Below are 21,891 nucleotides of genomic sequence, written 5' to 3'. Positions count from 1 at the left end.
CAGTACAGTAATATACTGACATACAATACAGTAATATACTGACATACAATACAGTAATATACTAACATACAGTACAGTAATATACTAACATACCATACAGTAATATACTAACATACAGTACAGTAATATACTAACATACAATACAGTAATATACTAACATACAGTACAGTAATATACTGACATACAGTACAGTAATATACTGACATACAGTACAGTAATATACTGACATACAATACAGTAATATACTAACATACAATACAGTAATATACTGACATACAGTACAGTAATATACTAACATACAATACAGTAATATACTAACATACAGTACAGTAATATACTAACATACAATACAGTAATATATTGACATAGAGTACAGTAATATACTGACATACAGTACAGTAATATACTGACATACAATACAGTAATATACTGACATACAATACAGTAATATACTGACATACAGTACAGTAATATACTGACATATAATACAGTAATATACTAACATACAATACAGTAATATACTGACATACAGTACAGTAATATACTGACATACAGTACAGTTATATACTAACGTACAATACAGTGATATACTGACATACAGTAATATACTGACATACAGTACAGTAATATACTGACATACAGTACAGTAATATACTGACATACAATACAGTAATATACTAACATACAGTACAGTAATATACTAACATACAGTAATATACTGACATACAGTACAGTGATATACTAACATACAATACAGTAATATACTGACATACAATACAGTAATATTCTAACATACAATACAGTAACATACTAACATACAATACAGAATATACTGACATACAGTACAGTAATATACTGACATACAGTACAGTAATATACTAACATACAGTACAGTAATATACTAACATACAGTAATATACTAACATACAGTAATATACTAACATACAGTACAGTAATATACTAACATACAGTAATATACTGACATACAGTACAGTGATATACTAACATACAATACAGTAATATACTAACATACAGTACAGTAATATACTGACATACAGTACAGTAATATACTGACATACAATAGAGTAATATACTGACATACAGTACAGTAATATACTGACATATAATACAGTAATATACTGACATACAATACAGTAATATACTAACATACAGTACAGTAATATACTAACATACAGTACAGTAATATACTGACATACAGTATAGTAATATACTGACATACAATACAGTAATATACTAACATACAGTACAGTAATATACTGACATATAGTACAGTAATATACTGACATACAATACAGTAATATACTGACATACAATACAGTAATATAGTAACATACAACACAGTAATATACTAACATACAGTACAGTAATATACTGACATATAGTACAGTAATATACTGACATACAATACAGTAATATACTAACATACAGTACAGTAATATACTAACATACAGTACAGTAATATACTAACATACAGTACAGTAATATACTGACATACAATACAGTAATATACTAACATACAGTACAGTAATATACTAACATACAGTACAGTAATATACTGACATACAATACAGTAATATACTAACATACAATACAGTAATATTCTAACATACAATACAGTAATATACTAACATACAGTAATATACTGACATACAATACAGTAATATATTAAGATCATATTAATTCTTCACAGTCTTCATTAAAGTGATTTGATGAAAAAATATGAATAATAATACGTCCGATAATATATTAGCAGTCACCGACATGAACAATTAGATGTTTGTTAGACTATATCACTACCTTGCCAATCAAAAAGTGACTGGTGTTTTAGAATCCTCTACAATTTCCACAATAAGTATTCAATATTGGCAAACACAAAACACGTGGAGTTTGAAAATGTCTTAATCAAACCTGGTCAAAGTAAAATGAGCGCATTGTACAAGAATAGGGTACATCTAGTGAACTCAATGTAATGACACAATATTTCGCAATAATCACAAAAGCGGATGATTGAATAAAGTTTGCCTCGCGATAATCCACACTCTGGACAATGGTGTATTATTTATATATGCGGGATTATTTTATTTATGTCACTTTTGAAATTCTTCGATGTCCAATTCCGCGTACTTACACTATAAAGCGATGTGTACACCACGTAGTAATGTAAACGATAATCCAGAAACAAGTATTGTTAATAACATTTTATGAATAGGAGAAAATTCCAAGACATGTCGGCAGGCGGGTGTCGTCATGACATGTATTATTATATGGGAAAGTCCAATGAGGACGTCTGTGGATTTCCGTCGGTCAAACTCCAACAGTCACTGGCCCGATCTTGCCTTTATATGCCCGGTTGTGACGTAGAAGAAATGTTCCAAACAATCCCCCTTTGGCCTAACAGCAAATGTAATTATGACCAGTTCGGTTGATGTCAAAGATTAAAGAACTTGTCATATATGCCATTTCGCCAATACATCTATGTACCATTTCACACCTTTAACTTAATAACGCTTATTTGTTACTACCCAACCCCAACTCGTTATATATATCTACGCCAATAGGTTCTGGCTATTCTTAAACGAAAGCCGTCAAAATAGTTCAGACTTTTTGCCGAGTGCCGAAATAGAGAGTCTTTTTATGGGAAAGACTTGATCCCCTAGGCATGGTGGACGAAAACAAACGAAAAATAAAAAAAAAACCAACAGTGCGGGGAACAATTCGGAAATCCACTGAATGCTCTAAGCATGTGCTATACAGGAGTGGTATTGGCTTAGTTAAAACAATATTTTGAACATGTCTATGAGAAATGTTGAAGCATATGGATCACTCTTATTTCTCTACGATAATCTCTAAGAAACCAACAAGGATTATGTCGATTTCCATAAACGTAACGCTGCATTCTCTGTACAGACCTATGAATGCCAAAGAAAAAAGCCTGAAAATCCATTCATAGATATTGATATATGTATACATTGAACGGATGAGGAAGATAGCAATCACTGTGTACCTAGCATACCTATCATATCTATCATAGATATTTATATCGGCTATATGTATATATTGTACGGATGAGGAATATAGCAATCACTGTGTACCTAGCATACCTATCATATCTATCATAGATATTTATATCGGCTATATGTATATATTGTACGGATGAGGAAGATAGCAATCACTGTGTACCTAGCATACCTATCATATCTATCATAGATATTTATATCGGATATATGTATATATTGTACGGATGAGAAAGATAGCAATCACTGTGTACCTAGCATACCTATCATATCTATCATAGATATTTATATCGGATATATGTATATATTGTACGGATGATGAAGATAGCAATCACTGTTTACCTTAACGGTAAAGAGAAGCTACCGATTTATCTGTAGTGATACGTAAGATTTCTATCATTCTATAGCGATACGGAAGTCACCGATATTTCTGTAAAGCGATACGGAAGTCACCGATCTTTCTGTATAGCGATACGGAAATCGCTGATCTCTTTGTACAGCTGTACGGAAATCGCCGATATCTCTGTACAGCAGTACGGAAATCGCCGATCTCTCTGTACCGCTGTACGGAAATCGCCGATCTCTCTGTACAGCAGTACGGAAATCGCCGATCTCTCTGTACCGCTGTACGGAAATCGCCGATCTCTCTGTACAGCAGTACGGAAATCGCCGATCTCTCTGTACAGCAGTACGGAAATCGCTGATCCCTCTGTACAGCAGTACGGAAGTAACTGTATATGTAATTGCTGCTAAGTAGACGTCAGTACCAAGGCTGACACGGAGAAGCCAGTGACAGACTGCCGTCTCTTTATAGCGTGTGCATGGGCTATAACAGGATAGCTTCGCATTAGAAATTTACCCTTTACATCCATCAAGCTCTTTTCCAGGATTACAAAAATTGAAATAGATAGACAGTGTTAAACCTGGGGGCAGGTATTGACTGATGTATTCAGGAATAGAAAATTAGTTAGAAATCAAAAAATAATACAGCTTCACATCACAGATCATTAAAACATGACCCATTTATCTAAATTATATTAAGACAGAAGTATATAAGAAAAAAATACCAATCTGTTTTGTCGTTGTCACAATATTCTAACTTTGTCTTCAGGGTATGAAATACAATGATAGGCGATTGTACATTTGTCATAGTGAAAAAATGCAGAAACTAACAAAGGTCTGTTAGACATGAATGGTCCTGATTCTATTGTGTTATGATGCTATTGTGTAAACACGAACCAAGCGTGTTGAGAGTTTCCCAAGATACGACATTGAATAGGAACGGGACAGAACACCGTGCCATTGTATAGAGGGTGTCGAAGATCACAAAAGAGGTCAATTGGCACCTTTGACCCTTTGACCTTGACTTATGATCACCAGAATATGAACGAGACAGTAAACGACGGAACGGGAGGACATGGATGGGTAGAACCATTTGCCTCCCCCCCCCCCCCCCCCCCCCCATCCTCCTTCACCTACTCCCCTCTTTATTATGGTCACGGCGCAAACAAAGGAATGCAATGCGCTTGTTGAGGTTGAATATAACTTTCTTTATAACTCTCACCTCTAATTAACTATCTTAGCAGCACAATCTATAGAAAAATCACAGGACCTTGGTATAGATGCCCGACCCCCGGTTAATATATATGTACATATCCATTGATTATTATTTGAGAATTGTACCATGTCTCTATGTTTTATATATCAGTACTACTGGCCACTTTTCCACACGACTATCTACATAAGATATCATTTTATTGTATATTAATGACGCCTTTTTTCTTTCATTTTTTCAAAAATCTCTTCATAAAGCTAGTCACCAAACATGCAAACATATTTATTCAACCTTTAAAATCGAAGAATAAGCTTTCGTTTTTCAAAACATGAACATGTATGTTACAAGTGCAACGGTTCCTTTATATCTGTGTTGAGTGATTGAGCCTTTGCACTTAAGGAACAATGTTTGTGCTTGGTTTGGTTTGGTTTATTTTGTTTAACGTCCTATTAACAGCTAAGGTCATTTAAGGACGGCCTCTCGTGCGTGCGACATGCATGAGTGTGGTGAGTGCGTAGTGTGTTTTGTGAGGCTGCGGTATGTTCGTGTTAAGTCTCCTTGTGATAGGTCGGAACTTTTGCCAATTTATAGTGCCTCCTCACTGAAGCATACTGCCGAAGACACCAAGCAGGACACCCCACCCGGTCACATTATACTGACAACGGGCGAACCAGTCGTCCCACTCCTTGTATGCTGAGCGCTAAGCAGGAGCAGCAACTACCATTTTTAAAGACTCTGGTACATGTATGTCTCGGCCAGGGGTCAGAATCCAAACCCTTCCTCACAGGGGCGAACGCTCAACTAAAGGCCAAAAGTGAGGCAGTGTCAAGGGAGACGTTAGGAAGAAAAAAGTTGTTAAGAAAGAAGAGAAAAGATAAGATCCCTAATTTAGTCGCCTCTTACGATCATGCAATGGGGGCAGCAGGTACAATTCGTACGCCCTACCTGCAGGGCAGACAATGTTTGTGCTTTCAACACATTATAGAATTGATATTACATTTTGTATATTGAAATTCACTCGTGTGACATTTTGTTTTATAGCAGAGTCATATTCACAGGCTTACATAAATAATACACAATACAAATGTATTTTAATTTTATATGAATTTGCACGTTTAGACCAATTGGCAAAGTGTTGCCTGTCTCAACCAGACAATGTCTTCGCCCGTAAATACGTACATGTATGTAGATAGGACAAACCAGAGAGCTTATTCGTGTCGCTGCCCATCTCCCATCGTTCTATCACGTAACGACACGCCATTTTACACGAGTACTCACACGCGAGACGCGATCTATGGCGGTGTGTGTACGTACAAATTGTCGTATGGGAACTGGGAGATGATAGACGTACAGAGTTGGTCACGTAAAATAGAACGCGACTGGTGAGGTAATTAACTATCTGTACAATCTATTAATTGTATACACGAGAATCTTGGTTGTAATCAGAAACTTTCTTTAAAGTGCAAATCGCAAAATGTAACAGGTTAGAGTAATGTTAAAAACTGACAGAACTGTATCAAAGGGCTAACACTTTATCCCGTGTGTAAATATTTCTTGTTGATCCAGAGATGTCTATTTCTGCATGTAAAACTATTTACTATTCCTGTTGATCCAGAGATGTCTATTTCTGCATGTAAAACTATTTACTATTCCTGATGATCCAGGGATGTCTAGATGTACAGGTAAGACTATTCCTGTTTATCCAGGTATGTCTTGTTGTACAGGTAAGACTATTCCTGTTTATCCAGGGATGTCTAGCTGTACAGGTAAGACTATTCCTGTTTATCCGGGGATGTCTTGGTGTACAGGTAAGACTATTCCTGTTTATCCAGGGATGTCTAGATGTACAGGTAAGACTATTCCTGTTTATCCAGGGATGTCTAGATGTACAGGTAAGACTATTCCTGTTTATCCAGGGATGTCTAGATGTACAGGTAAGACTATTCCTGTTTATCCAGGTATGTCTAGGTGTACAGGTAAGACTATTCCTGTTTATCCAGGGATGTCTAGATGTACAGGTAAGACTATTCCTGTTTATCCAGGTATGTCTAGGTGTACAGGTAAGACTATTCCTGTTTATCCAGGGATGTCTAGATGTACAGGTAAGACTATTCCTGTTTATCCAGGGATGTCTAGCTGTACAGGTAAGACTATTCCTGTTTATCCAGGGATGTCTAGATGTACAGGTAAGACTATTCCTGTTTATCCAGGGAGGTCTAGATGTACAGGTAAGACTATTCCTGTTTATCCAGGGATGTCTAGATGTACAGGTAAGACTATTCCTGTTGACTTAGGGAGTCTAGGTGTACACCAACCAACCAATCAATCAATCAATAATTCTGTGTTTTGGAGCACGAACATATTTTTATATCAATCTGTAAACCTTGATAATTATGTTACTTATTACATATGGCTGACATTGTTTCATCGACAGTTTACACATCAATCCTTTTTTTTAAATAACAATTCACTAATAAAAAGTCAAATTAGACTACAAGACTGGTATGTTATCAAAGTTAATCAGATTAATATCATATCACCGTCACTTTCATGAACCATAGTGAAGTACACCAATTACCGGCCCTAATTTACAGCGCCGGTATCCTGTACATATATAGCTACCACGTATACAAGTGTATGTAAGGTGGTCGGACGGCACAGTGGTAACACACTTCTATCCGGGCCAACAACAGTGATTAATATAAGTTGATATGACTTGTTTCACAATTGTTGTAAAATAAATAAAGTTTACATTAAGTGTATGTTCTTCAATAACACGTACACGTACGTAGGTCAGAGATCTCTATACTACCTATAAAACTCTGCGTAGGTTAGATAACGAGTGTTTATTTTCATAATTAAAACAGGTTGTTGATTTGCTTTCTCATACCAACGAACAATAAAAACACACATTTATCTATTCTTCTTAATTGCTATTGTTCTTAGGGCAAATTAAAGAAAACTAGGAACTAGTTGTTATTAGAAACCCCGGCACAACAACGCCTACCCCCATCCCACCCCTACAGACATTTAAAATCCCCATTCGATAAACATAGGCACCACGACCCTACTATAAACATGAATCTGTGTAGTCTATGCATGCATTATTGAAAAGCGCGGTATTTGTTTTATAGACGGAATATGAGAATAAATATCCTTTTAATGTTCTTACAACCTCCCACAATCCAAGCTAATCAATGGTTTGACGAATTTACAAAATATGTGTTTAAACGAAACGAAAATGAACAATATGTGAAGATTATCCTTCTCGATGATCACAAGCCTGTGTAGATAGGGTTTCTATTTTCTATCGGGCGTACACCGTTTTATGAATTACGGGGAACCACTCAACATTTCACGTATAAAATTAACTGATTGGAATGCCTTTGAGAAGTATATTGTTTCGAACAACATAAATAAAAGAATAAAGTCGAATGGGAGATATGAAATGACTGCTTCACTTATTTCGCAACAAGCAAAACCAAAGAGGCGATTCAAACTAAAAGACTTTAAAGTGAGGTATTATTCCGTTTTTCTACACGTGTACTGGTACGACGCATGTATCGGTAGGCATGGAAACGGGAACGTTACCCTCGGTATATTTTCTATCGTAATCAGAATGGATGTAACACGTAACCTCATATTTCTGACAATTAACGATACATTCATATCAACACGAGTCCGGTGCGTAACTGGTCAGGTTAACGAGTACACTCTTCACGGGACGTGTTGTTCTGTGTTTAAAACTGTTATGCTGATTATGTAGTGCCACATATTATTTAGTAGATAATCACCATGTAGTTAGGTTTATATCAAATCTGTGTGTATACCAGTTTTGTTTCAGTAGACTTGTGTGTGTGTGATGTTAAAGTGTTATAACAAACAGCAGGGGTTAAGTTTAGGGATGTTTATTACTTTCGGTCAGGGCTTCAAGTGATGTTGAGCATTTTGATGCAATTTTCAAAATCATTTGATGAGCATTTGCTTAATTAGTCTTTCAAACATGTTTCTGGGATAACATTAAAGTATAGAAACTTGTTTTGTAGACATAGATAATACAATGCTATTGATGTCTGGCTACAGTAGACATGCGACTTTATCAGGTAGTAAGGGCCGTGCAACGAGAACTACTTAGAACAAAGAGGATAATTAAAATAGTGACCGAATCAATTTGTATGATACGGTTATACGTATTACATTCATACTTTGCTTAGTTTCTTAAGAATGTATAATCATTTGTTTGTTATGTACACAAATCCATCTATACATTAAACATACGTCTGCGAATAAGGAATATTGTTGTGTTGCAAACATGATCGAATAATCGACTATTCATACCTATGGTGTTGTGTTAAGCTGTGAGATGAGTATTGTCTTTAAGAAAATATATCTGAAACTGTTCGAAGTTCTGATATGATAATGTATATTTCTCTTAAAAAAAAGCTTTGACTATGTATAGGCGACACCATTGAAAATCGATCCTACCCATTTGTTTTAAATATCGGACATATCTTGATTTATCATTTGCTAATGAGGAATTCCTATCGCAATACCTGTTGAAAATGATAACCTCTTATGCTACTTTACGAACTAGAACATTTTTCTGTACATGTTAAACTCCCCGGTTGTTGTGTATGGTATCGAGTCTGTGCTATGTGGAGGGATATATGTTGACGAATACAGTCACGAGAACAAGCGAGTGTCATCGTTCTGCAATGAACCAAAAACAGTCAATAATTGGTACAATGCATCATTAAACCTCTCGGATCCCTCTATACTGGCTGTAAATATTCTAGAAAACCTGTACTATCATAGAAAACATCTCCACTTAGTACACTGTACACTGATTATAGGTACTGGTGTCTCTGTGGAGGCTATGGGCAGTCCCGGAAAAAGTAAAGTAACTATGTCCTCTTTATTCACACTTTAGATAATTCAATCAAGTCCAATTGCTTTATTTACAAACATTAACATAGGATCACACTTTTCTAACATACATTATGTATATGCATAAGAGCTAAATAAAAGAACCTAGAGGGGGAAAAGGAAGAAAAAAAAGCATATTAGACACGATATTGTGATCATAAGATACATAATAAAGATCCACCAAACTTCGTGAAAATCACGGATATAAACCATCAAACTGTAGTAGCAAGGCAACTTCTTTCTCTGTACATAAAATACAACTGAGTAGCTCAGACTGACAAAGGAGAATTCAAAATAAATATCGATTTACTATTGTTATCCATGTTCAAAACATACCAGTTATCAATGTAATGATATACCAGATAGATACAACAAGTACTAAATTTCCTAGAAGGACGAAACAACTCTCAGGTTGTAATGAAAGATTCTTATGTATAAACCAGATCTCGGGGAAAACGACAGCATGCTACATTGGGTTCCTTTAAGAATGGATAAGATGCATAGGTTCATTACCCTGAACAGAAACGGCTACAAATCCGGAAAAGAGCTTGTTGTATCTTTAGTCCGATAACAAAACAAAAGTTTGTTGCTGTATAGACAGAAAAGGCAGGCAACTTTCCATTGTCTGCTTGCCAACATTTAGTAGTTCAACTTGCTCGTAAAAAGAACTGTGTTCTGTGGATAACTAAAGAGGAAGGATTCTCAAACTTTACAAACTGTTATAAACCACGTAGAAATGTTATTTTCACCGGTAGTGCAACTAAGCCTTATGCATACAAACTTCTCATTGCCATTCGCATTATAAATCTAGGTAAAAGCTATATTGTGAATGATTCAATTTTGCTTGTAACAAGCATTTCCATTGGCTAGTCCGTGTTACCAGTCATTAACGTAAACAAGACGCCGTTTGACACGTCGCTTTTGACTGGCTGATATATCGGCGTAATAATTTCTAACAGAAAAGAGTCCGTCCATAAAAGTGGACTTCCATAGAGATTGTATATAGTAAATTAAACTATTTGTAATGGTCTTTTCCGGTAACATATACGAACAATTGTAATCATATTAGCGGCGAAATACTATGCTTCCAAAATCTTTTGTCACGGAAATAGCGGGCGTTTAGCATTTCCGCGATCCTAATTTTACAATGCTTAAAAACCTTACCACACTTTCGAAAGAAAATCTCTGCTGTATGTGTTTTTTACTGATGATATGTAAAATCTATGCATCCTAAAAAAACATCAACCCACCCCCCCCCCCCCCCCCCCCCCAAACTTCTCACTGTCCGAACCGGGAGTAAACCCCCAAATCGTCTTGAAATCATGATATATAACGGCTACTCCGATTCTACTTATACCATGACGGTATAAATAACCGAAATTTGATTACCGATAGACTTAAATTTTAATAGTATAGATTATGTTCGATAAACAATACATTTAAATATGAAGTTTCTTAGCTGGGCCTTACTATTCAATGACGTTTCTGTACGCGGAGGCCACAAACGGGTCCAAAAGAATTTGTATTTCCTCTGAAATGCATAATTCATTCGAATGCTTATACATTATGTATTCTAATAACTATTTGTTTTACACCGAACTGTTTGATCGATAATTCCGTGGTAAAACTTATAAGATAAATACATGTAATAGTTTATATAGTGTTATTTAAAAAGACAACTTCGCTGTACTTTTTCTACGCGTGTATTGTAGACGCTGTGCTAGTTTCAGACAATGCCTGTTTTCATATTAAGATTTTTTGTGAAGATATCTTTATGTAATAGAGCTATAACACACACGCACAAAAATGTATTCAAGTTCACGCTTAATTACTTCAGAACTGAAATAATTGTTTCAACAAAGGATTTTGAAGAAATGAAAAGATATGTTCATTTATAATCAATTGCAACCATCTGTTCACGATACACCCGTATATGTTACAAGAACAATTGACTGTTACGCTCACTTCCCTAGCTCGAATGACGCATCATATCTAGTAACGAGAGAGTTTCTTCTAAGGAAACCGACGTCGATATGATTATATTGCTATAAACTATATATATATATATATATATAGGGTATCGGGCCGACCATCACTGCGCCATTGAAACGTTCTTTTTTTTAAGAACGCAGCGGTATAGGCTGCGGATATTTCTGGCTAGGCGATTGGGTGCCGTAGATCGTGAGTTCGAGGCCCGGTCAGGGCACGAGTCAAAAAGTTGTCTTCCTTCGTCATTTGTGTTTCTAAGCGGAGTGTGTGTGTGTGCTCAAGTATTTCTAGTGACTTAGATAGAAATGAGGTATACCCAGCACGGAATTGTAAGGATTATCAGCCCATTAAAGATTATTGTTTTTGACATACCAATGAACACTATCTATGACGATGCGACTGAGTCGACATGATTTCTGCTTTTTATTTTTATTTTGATATGACGCTGAACGTATAGACGAGTTTCACATGTAGATGTAACCGATGATGTAATGTTATTTGTTAACAAAACATATATATAGACAATGTGGAAACTGGATGTTTGTTCCCAACATTAGCATGAAAAATAAGGTTTAATGAATTTAAATTCCCAATTGCATGGTGCTTTCTCTGTGAGAGATGAAAGTTTTCGTTGAAATGTAAACTTTATTTTACAACAATTGCGGAACAAATCATACTAACTTAGATTAATCACTCTTGATGGCCCGGTTGCAAGCGCGCGAGGGATCTTACTGTGGGGGAAAACTGGAGTACCCTTGGGAAACCCACGTGGTCGGGCAGGTGACCCCAAACCTTTTTACATCCGATCGGGGAATCGAGCCCCAGCCGCCTAGTTGAAAGGCAAGCGCGTTACCACTGAGCTATCAGGACACCCTTTATGATAATTTGGGCTATACTTCATGGTTGTTACTATATATGATCCCGATGGGTATACATGTACCATGAGAATTTGAGCTGGTACGGAATTGTCTATTCATATGTCCACAAAATGGAAAGGACCAATAGCGTTCAATTTTTTCAGATACGGAATGCGTTAGTTAGTCCTGGTCACAAAGACGTTCTTGGCTCGTGAGAGTCATCAATCGTTTTAGTGATCACGAATATACTATCAATAATCTCGAGCTTATCGTTAATTGTACTCACTCAAAGATGGCGGTTAAGCGAACCGATCTTTTTCTACACGTGGACTTATATCAATAAAAAAGAACGAGATCTCAACTTTCACTGACGTTTCCTTTGGATCACATCTGTGTAACTTGTGTAAATTTTTTATGGACATAACAACACACTCTTATTAGACTAAGACTCCTGACAATCAATATCCGGTCAATCGTGACGTCACCACTGACCAGATCGAAGCTGTATTCGATAGATTTGTACGATTATACTGATACAAGAACATCAAGCTCTCTAGACTGTTTGTACTTTAACAGAGAAAATGTGCGTTTGAACCATAATCAGGTTGTACTGGAAACAAACTTATTGTTTGTGTGTACAGAAAAGGAAAAAAATCTACATCAAACTCACTTGAATGTTTGTACCTTTCGGAACCCCATTCACTGATACATAGGATACCATCACATTCCTCAGCATGTTTGTAATTTATAAAGAGGCAGCTAACGCGTTCACATACTGATGAGTGAATTGAATCACAAACTGTTCAGTTAAAAACTACCGAAGGCATTGTTACTCTGTACAAATCAAAGTCCGTGTTCAATAGAAATTACTGGAGTCCTTGTTGAATATTGAAATTCGATTAAACATCGTAAACTTATGATTTTGATAGAATCACATATAATTACGTTTATTCTGTAAACATATGGTACCGACTCCGTCATGTTACTGTTTCATTAAGTTATCAATACTAAACATAAATAGTATGGAACAAAGTTAACTCAGGAGCCGAGTGATAGTATGGTGTCTGTTGAGGACAAGTATGAGGCGACACAGTTCAATATTACACACGACAGGTCCAATTTGTTAAGAGGTGCATATTCATTTATTACAATAAACTCCCTAATTAGCAAATATTTGTCAATATGATATGTCACCGCAATAATTGCATTGATATTCAGGGTAAACACACAGCATACAGAGGTCTGATTGTCCCACCACACTGATGCAATTACGTCTGTCAGCGTCAGTGTGACCTTTGACCCGTGTTTACCTCGACCTATCGGTCCGTGTACTATTATTTTCGTATCAGATTATTCCAACAACGCGAGGACAGACATTATGGTCAGTAACGCTACTTTTTCTTAGAGTAGATAAAATCCAATTAACGACAAACTGTACATCGATACGTAAATACCTGTATGGTGAAATGTGAATACTTTTGATAAATTTGGAAACCTGATGGACTTTATTTTGTACACAAACCCACTTTGTCACGATTAACATTTGAAATATCGTATTGGTAACATCAAAACTACTCGCTAACAGTCAAGTAAAATGATCTTTCGGGGCCCTATCACGACAACACTCCAATCATTAAAATTACTAGTTGTCGTAGACTAACTGGAGGGCATCGTTTTGATTGGTGGAATTGATTACTACTAATCGAATTATGATTTTCTCTAATTTATCATCTTGGAAGGCAAGTCTATCGATCATCTGAATTACGTCACAAGGTTTAGGACAAGGTCAGACATGACAAGTCAATGTTAGTCGCGACAATGGAAGGTCAGACGAGGTCATCGAAAGTACAGTACGTGACTCAGTCATATTCCCTATTTCAGAATACCCATATACAATGCACGTCAGTGTTCACTGCGCTACAATGAGTTGCAAACTCGAGTAAAAACGTTACGGTTTCCGCCTGATGTGAAAACCCTTATCCACCTACCAAAACGGAAAGATATATATGTTCTCTCTAGTCATTAGGAAGTTTTGACGTTAATTCTGACTTTTGTATTTACTCATTGTAGTAATCTTTGATTTTTTTTCCGTAATGATAATTATCAACTGCTCTATATTTACTTTGATAGTATTTTCATTGCAGTCCAAATATAAGACTCTAGTTTAAAAGTTATAATATCATGATAGTTGAAAAGGCGTTTCAGCTATACCATTATAAGATAATAAAGAATTATGTCTGTTTGAATGACCCTTAGTGGTATCATTATAGCTGTCACTGACTAAAACACCAACCACAAACTGGTAATGATCTACTTCAACAAGCATTGTACGAGTTAACTAATACATGTAACCATGGAAACATTGTACTGTAATCAGTAGTTCCTGTAATAGTTTATCATCAATACAACACATAACAGCTTTTATGGATACAGTTAAAGATTACATGTATAAGTAGCCATGGCAACAGTAAATGCAATAAGTAATAAAAGTGCATAATGCAATACGTAGTCTTGGTTATCGTACGGTAATCACTGTACAACAGTGTAAGGTTTTAACTCGGATAAAATCATGACTGGTAAACTTACTCAGATTCTATAAAATGAGGTCAAAATATGAATAAAATATTTGCACGGAGATGTTTATAAAAAAAAGTAAAAGCGAATATGAACATGTCTTCCTGAAGAGTCAACATCACACAAGGAAATATACCTCTTCATTACGAGATTTAATAGCCATATATTACTTGAGAACAAGCCCTCGATTTTCCTATCAAGTGTAGGTTGTAGAAGTAGGGATGCTATTAACAAGAAATGTAAAATTGATATCTGGTAAATTGAAGACATCATTCTCTTAGCATACAGCTAAATCTGAAGTGTCATTGATTTCTAAGTGCATATCAAAGTATACAATAGACAATATGATACATAGTGATATAATACATCACGCGATATTACAATTAAGGAGCCCCCTGGATTGGTTGAGTTGGATGAGAACGGGCGGCAGAGAGGCACACTGTATTGGTTTGAAACATATACTCGTCTTCACAAAAATTAACATTAAAGCTACAGAGCAGTTGAAAAATATCACCAGGCGCAATATTTATATATATATATAATAAAACTTTAAAGTACTGTAATCATGTGTTGTTAACACCCCAATCAGTACAAAGCAATAACATTGTAACTCGGTAGTAAGAATGCATAAGTTACCGCTCGTAAGCGGAACGCTGTACGGACTCGTCACTCGCAGTACCGGGGAACATGATACCGGGGTGTCCTGCTCCCCCACCTTTCCCGTCCCCACCCCCTCCACAGTCTGCTTCAGCGGCGGTGCCTCCAGCTCCCGCCCCTGTTCAAATTCCAAACCTAGCTTTCCAGATGATGACTACACATATTAACATTCTGAGTGACAAAATTTGTAAAATGGACTCATTTATAGGGGAAAAATTACCCAAACTTGATCTTTTGGAGTCTATAAATGGCAAATTTGTGAATTTGGAAAGGAAAATTGAAACCATTATGTCGCAAGTGACTCGTTAAAAGAAACTGTCAAAAAACATGATTGTGTACTGGAAAAGGAGGAAAGCCACCATTATGACATCGAAAATAGAGTCACTGCCCTTGAACATAGAAACAGGGAACTAATGGAAGAGAACGACCATTTGAAGGAAGATTTCCTTAAATTAAAAACGCACTCGATGAAGTATAATTTGATTTTTAATGGGATCGTGTGCAATGAACCTGAAGACACCGAGCAGGTCTTAAAAACTTTTATAAATCAGGAACTGGGGATAGATGACGCGGGGACCATTCCACTTCAAAATGTCCATAGGTTGAGGAGGAGAAACGACGGTAAACCCCCGGGGATAATCGCCAGGTTTTCCAAGTACTCAGATCGCGAGCGCGTGCTGAGGGCCGTACCCGAGAAACTCCGCGATAAACGACATTTCATGGTGTTTCAACAATTTCCTCCTGAGATCGTCGAGAGAAGATCTGCGTTGACTCCACAGCTAAGGGAAGCTAAACGTAGGGGTGAAAAAGCAAAACTGATCTACGATACGCTATATATAAACAATGTCCCCCACTACGCGCCTCGACCATACCACGACCCTCGACCGCCAGTAAATCGTGAATAGGACAGTCACTCAGGCACTGTTCTTAAGGAACCAATTAATGATAAACAATTAAGTTTATGCTTCTTAAATGTGTGTGGTTTAAAATCTAAATTACTTAATCCAGATTTTCACAACTTAATTTCTGAATATGATTTAATATTATGTGTTGAATCCAAAACTGATGTATTTGATGATATTAACTTACCAGATGGTTATATGTTCCATGCTAAACACAGACAGAAATGTAAGAAAAAGTCCGGTGGTATTGTAATAATATATAAATCCAGCTTGTCAAATATTTTACAATTTTATCAATCTGATTCTGAATTTGTTCAATGGTGTGAAATAACTCAACAGATAGCAAATGTTAGCTCAAATATTTTAATCGGTTGTACGTATATTCCACCGGAAAATACTGTTTATTCATCAGAAACTGCCTTTACAGAAATTGAAGAAGAGCTTCTTAATTATGGGAATGGTAAAAACAATGTGATGTTGTTTGGAGATTTTAATGGTAGAACTTCTACAATACCTGATTATATATTACCTGATGAAGGATTATTTGATATTTTAAATGTAATGGAGAGAACCGATGATGTAGATAATTTGTACTCTGCACACGAATTGATTGAACAAAATATTTCCTTACAAAGATATAGTGAAGACAAGGCCAGACCAAATAGATATGGTAATCTCTTAATTGAACTCTGTAAAAGATCGTCTCTTTATATTGCCAATGGTCGAATAGGTAAAGATAAACACGTAGGCCGAGTGACATGTAAGGACATAAGTGTAGTTGATTATCTCCTATTAAGTAGTCAGGCCTTCAGATTAGTCTCTGAATTTGTAATATGTGACTTTAATCCTTTATTTTCAGATGTACATAACCAAATCCATTGTATTCTGAATATGTCGTGCTTAGCCAATGCGATAGTAAATGATACTGATATGTATTACACAGTTAAAAATGTTAAATTTGATTTATCTAAAAAAGACGAATTTGTAGAAGCCTTAAATTTGAATGAAAATGTAAATTTGCGTGCAGTTCAAAATTCTATAGACCAGTTGGTTATCAATGATGAGGTTGATATTGACCAAATCAATGATGTGGTCACCGGTATTTGTCAAGTTCTGACAGGGGCGGCCAACAAAGTTTTTCTGTCTCAGACGATAAGACATAAACAAAAAACAAACAGGAGTAAACCCTGGTTTGATAAAGAATGTGGATTGACACGAACTGCTTTTAACAAAAGTAGGAATAAATATAAGACTAACAAGTCAGCCATTAATAAAACTGATATGAATAAAAAAGGTAGCGAGTACAGAAAACAGCTTCGAATAAGCTATAGGAAATTCCAAGAAAAGTGTTGTAAGAAACTTCGTTCTTTGTCAAAAAACAACTCTACAGAATTTTGGAAAACTATTAACAAATTCTCATCAGTGAAGAATAAGACGGTTGATATACCATTAGATTCACTGTACCAGTATTTCAAGGCTCTGAATGATGATGATGATGATGATGATGATTTAAACGATGATGATGATGATGATGATGATGATGATGATGATGATGATGATGATTTATTAAATAGCGTAATTACAGAAGATGAAGTTAGAAAAACAATTAAACAACTGAAAAATGGTAAAGCGCCAGGAATAGATAATATATTAAATGAATACTTGAAACACTCATCCCCAGAGTTGATTTCTATATATTGTAAACTTTTTAATATTGTCATGGATACGGGAATTATCCCAGAAAACTGGACAATTGGTATAATCAAACCAATTTACAAAAAAAAGGGGAATCCAAAAGATCCCGATAACTATAGAGCAATTACCCTTATAAGTTCTTTAGGGAAACTATTTACATCTATTATAAATAATCGGTTAAATAATTTTGTTAAACATAATCATGTACTCTCAATTAGCCAAGCTGGATTCCGGAAAAATCATTCAACAATTGACAATATTTTTATTTTACATATGTTGATTACATTATACCTGAATAGTGGTAAGAAACTCTACTGTGCTTTTATTGATCTCAGAAAAGCGTTTGACACAATTTGGAGAGCTGGGCTATGGACGAAATTGCAAAAATGTCATATTAAAGGTAAATGCCTTAAAGTTATAAAAAATATGTATCAAAATATCAAGTCTTGTGTTAAATACAATGGAAAAATATCAGAATATTTCCCTTGTTTAATTGGGGTACGACAAGGGGAAAATCTTTCCCCCATATTATTTTCTATGTTTATAAATGATTTAGAAATGTTTTTTAAATCTATGAAAAGTGATCCGTTACACAAAATCGCAGATGAAATTTCAAATGAATTACATCTTTTTGTTGAAATTTTTGTACTCCTATACGCTGATGATACCATAATCTTTGCAGAAACTCCAGAAGGGCTACAAAAAGCACTGGATATTTTCCAGAGATATTGTGAAATTTGGAAACTGAAAGCAAATGTTGACAAAACAAAAGTCATGATTTTCAGTAAACGCAAATGTAACCAAAACCTTGAATTTCGTCTGAAGGATGCAACACTTGAAATTGTAGATAGTTTTTCATATCTTGGTGTAGTAGTTAATTATAATGGAAATTTTGCAAAAGCAAGGGATAAATTACTTGAACAAGCACAAAAGTCATTGTATGCATTGTATAAAAAAATTCGTAATCATGCTATTCCTATTGATATACAACTCCATATTTTTGACACTGTAATTGAACCAATCTTGTTATACGGATCCGAAGTATGGGGATTTGAAAACTTGCGTGCATTGGAACAAATCCATCTCAAATTTTGCAAAAGAGTGCTAAAAGTGAGATCAAGTACTCCATCATTTATGGTATATGGTGAACTGGGTCGTTTCCCACTAGAACTGAATATTAAACTTAGAATGGCTCGTTTTTGGAACAGTCTTCTTTGTAATGAAAATAAACTTAGTAGTATTCTACTTAAATTAGCAATTAAACTGCATGACGCCGGAACTCTTTCTTTTAAATGGATCAACAAAGTTAAAAACATATATGATGAATCTGGTTTTTCATTTATTTTTGAAAATAGATATAGCATGAATAAATTGTTCTTTAAAAATCAACTGAAACAGAGACTCCAAGATCAATTGATCCAAAAGTGGTTCTCAGAAATAGATAACTCTTCAAGAGGCGATTTTTACTCAATATGTAAATCTCAATTTGGTCTTGAAAAATATTTGACAGCATTGTCAGAAAATAATAGACTATATATAACTAAAATACGTACATGCAATTTTAAATTCCCTATTGAAACGGGTAGATGGCAAAGAATCCCGAAAGAAGAAAGAATATGTAACCTATGTTTAGAAAGTATTGGAGATGAATATCACTATCTGTTTTCTTGTAAAAATGAGCTAGTTAAAAATCTGCAAAATAAATATATTCCAAATTATTTTCGTACAAATCCAAATGAGATGAAAATGAAAGGCCTATTGTCAGTATGTAACAAACGAGCTCTAAACGGATTGTCCATTTTTCTTAAAAAAATATCTCTTTTATTATGAAGCTTTAACAAACCGTATGTGTATAAGTGATTGTATTATTTTGCTGTAATATATGTAACTATCGTAAAGTGTTGACTTGGACTATGAAAGATTTATACAACATGTATATTATATGTGTCCTCTCTATCATATTAATAAGTTGTTACTGGTAATTAAGGAAACATATACATCATGTGTATTGCAATATAAGTTTCTGCAGCATTTCACTGCTATTTGTAACTATAAAAGCGTAATAATTTATATATTATATCTGTCCATCCTGTCATGTCAAAGAATTTCGTTATAAATGTACCTCATGTGTATTGCAATATAAGCTTCTGCAGCATTTCACTGCTATTTGTAACTATAAAAGTGTAATAATTTATATATTATATCTGTCCATCCTGTCATGTCAAAGAATTTCATTATAAATGTACCTCATGTAACACATTGTCATGTGTCTGAGTGTAAATAAATAAATCTGAAATCTGAAATCGCACCACGTGACTCTGTTCGGCTTTCTCCGTGTAACATACTCGTATATACTTTACAATCGTCAACCGAAGGAAACAGTGTTTTATAACTCGTAAACACATATTTATAGAACATTTTTACTGTATATGCTCGTGCATAGCTGTATCTTCAACTAAATTCAGTATTTTAAAAAAGAAATCGCCGTTTAAAGAGTATGAAACCCCACTATAGTCGCTTTAAATGAATCTATAGTAAGGTATGGACTTACGAGTCAATTAAGCATTTTGCCAGATAGTATCTTCACTTACAACCCGGCTTCTTGCTGTTTGAAACTGTACACTTTGACCACAGGCGTCTGCATCTGGTGAGGATTTACTATTTATAGTAAAAAAAAAGTATCCCCTAAACTCTTACTATATCTTAGGACTGGTTTTTAAACGAACAATTTGATTGATCGACAATCATAGTTAGTATTGTTCACAGAGCTGTCGACCAATCAGATTGTCCGTTGCAAAACCTCTCCAAAATATAGAGAATACTTCCGTTCTACAGTCGTCTTCAGCTATCACGATTGCGTTTGGTCCATTTTCTCATCTTTAAACCATTGTCACACGAAAAAGTGTAACATGCATTGACAGTTAAAGATTCTAAATCAAGGTACGTTACTGAATTTTGTGTTTGATATTTTAGTCGGAATGAACTTAAAATCAAACTGAATCGAAGCTCACACCCAATTTCCATTATGATATGGTAGGAGTAGGGGCTAATCCTTTACAAATACTAATCAGGCGCAGGACAAATGTTTGCTACTACTTGTTAGAGCCGGTTGTCCTCTAAACCAGAGACATATATAGAGAGATTGGTAGCTCTCTATTTGCCCTTATGTCTACGTGGTGGCCCCTGACCTTCCCACAATCCTTTGCGGTCGCTCGGTTCAGTCTTCTCCTGACGCCATATTGGAGAAAACTTGAAAACCAGACACATAATTATCGATAATTTCTATTTGAAATCATCACCAAGATCCAATGATGTGTTTTAATTTTATTAATATCAAAGTGCAGAAGTGTCATCAATATGAAATATATCACAATTTGCTGTCCAAGTGTTTGTATTTTGAGTATGAAAGTCAATCACACCACAGGGAAAGATCGGCGGGAATCTCCAATTTCCGAATGGTCCCTATGGGGTTTTCGAGAATACGGATAAATGACAACAATGTGCATGATAAACAAGACCATATCCCATAAGTATGATAGTTTTTGGATAATGTAGTAACTTTTGTAGTGGCCTAAATAAAACGATGTGCTTTGTGTGTGCGTTTAAAATTGTACATAAAACATGTTTTAAATTAGAAAATCATTTTCAAAAATTAATTATAAGCGTTGATGTCAATTATTTTTTAGTTTCATCAGAGACGT

At 35.2% G+C, this 21,891-nt stretch overlaps 1 protein-coding gene across 3 annotated transcripts in view; it reads right to left on the bottom strand.

Moving 5' to 3' along the window:
- The window catches only part of LOC117333205 (nitric oxide synthase, brain-like), a 203,146-nt gene that overhangs the window by 59,216 nt on the left and 122,039 nt on the right, over positions 1-21,891 (bottom strand). The window lies entirely within an intron of this gene.

Source organism: Pecten maximus, chromosome 8, assembly GCF_902652985.1.
Source record: "Pecten maximus chromosome 8, xPecMax1.1, whole genome shotgun sequence".
NCBI classification, from domain to species: domain Eukaryota; kingdom Metazoa; phylum Mollusca; class Bivalvia; order Pectinida; family Pectinidae; genus Pecten; species Pecten maximus.
The sequence above is the reverse complement of the archived record's forward strand: the minus strand, read 5'-3'. Positions and strand labels throughout refer to the sequence as shown.